The 922-nt window shown below is 29.8% G+C and overlaps 1 long non-coding RNA gene across 2 annotated transcripts in view; it reads right to left on the bottom strand.

The window, feature by feature from the left end:
• The window catches only part of LOC145159065 (uncharacterized), a 2,007-nt gene extending 1,747 nt beyond the window's left edge, over positions 1–260 (bottom strand). For both annotated transcript variants that reach the window (XR_013737481.1, XR_013737480.1), the window contains exon 1: positions 2–260. This is a non-coding gene — a long non-coding RNA (uncharacterized LOC145159065). The remainder of the gene's footprint in view (position 1) is intronic.
• Between the last annotated feature and the right edge of the window lie 662 nt (positions 261–922).

Raw genomic sequence — 922 nt, 5'->3', positions numbered from 1 at the left:
CCTGATTCTTCGAATCGGCGATTGCACCATGGTCTCTCCAATCAAAATCATCATGAAGATCGTTTGTCGGAAGGATCGGAGCCTCACTGGCGTCGGTGGGGAACTTGAGACGAGATCTCAGTCCGAGATGCTTTTGGAATTTTGATGTAGTCGTGCCTCCATGGGAAGTTAACATTAAAGGTTCTTATCGTTGGAGGGGAGCCACCGATCGAGGACATATGTCGTCGAAGAAGAGGGTGGACAAAGGGGGAAATTGGGTGAAAAAGAATTTGGGATGAATAACGTAAGGGAAATGTCGTATGAGATAGGGTTATTTTCATAAAAGACCCTATATTTTGATTTTTTTTCTTTTTAGACCTAAAACTTTTTTCTTTTCCGAAAAAGACCTAACTTTTAGCTTTGACTTGTTATTTTAGACCCTAACAAATAAATTAAGTATTTTTATTTCATAAAAGACCCTATATTTTATACTTTTTTCCAATCTAGACCTAAAATGTTTTTTATTTCAAGACTAATTGTATAAAAACATGATTATATCCTTTTAGTTTAAAAATAGACATCGATTTAAACAATGTAATTATTATGCCTACATTTATTTATGATTGGAAAATTCTTTTTCCACGTATATTTATAAAAAAAAGACCCTATATTTTGTTACTTTTTTCCATTTTAGACCTAAAATGTTTTTTTTTTCAAAATAAACTCAACTTTAAAATTGGTTATAATCTTCAAGACCAAATATATAAGGTACTTCTTGACTATACTGAAAAAGAAAGTATACATGTATACACAAAAAAATGTTATCTGATCTATTATCTTTTGAGCGAATGTAACCTAGAAGAATTACAAAATTTTATTTTTTTCTAAAAGATATAATTAAACTTTATCTTGGATATATATATATATATATATATATATATAT

The sequence above is a fragment of the Lactuca virosa genome, chromosome 2 (genome assembly GCF_052849685.1).
Source record: "Lactuca virosa cultivar CGN04683 chromosome 2, Lactuca_virosa_CGN04683_v6, whole genome shotgun sequence".
NCBI classification, from domain to species: domain Eukaryota; kingdom Viridiplantae; phylum Streptophyta; class Magnoliopsida; order Asterales; family Asteraceae; genus Lactuca; species Lactuca virosa.
The sequence above is the reverse complement of the archived record's forward strand: the minus strand, read 5'-3'. Positions and strand labels throughout refer to the sequence as shown.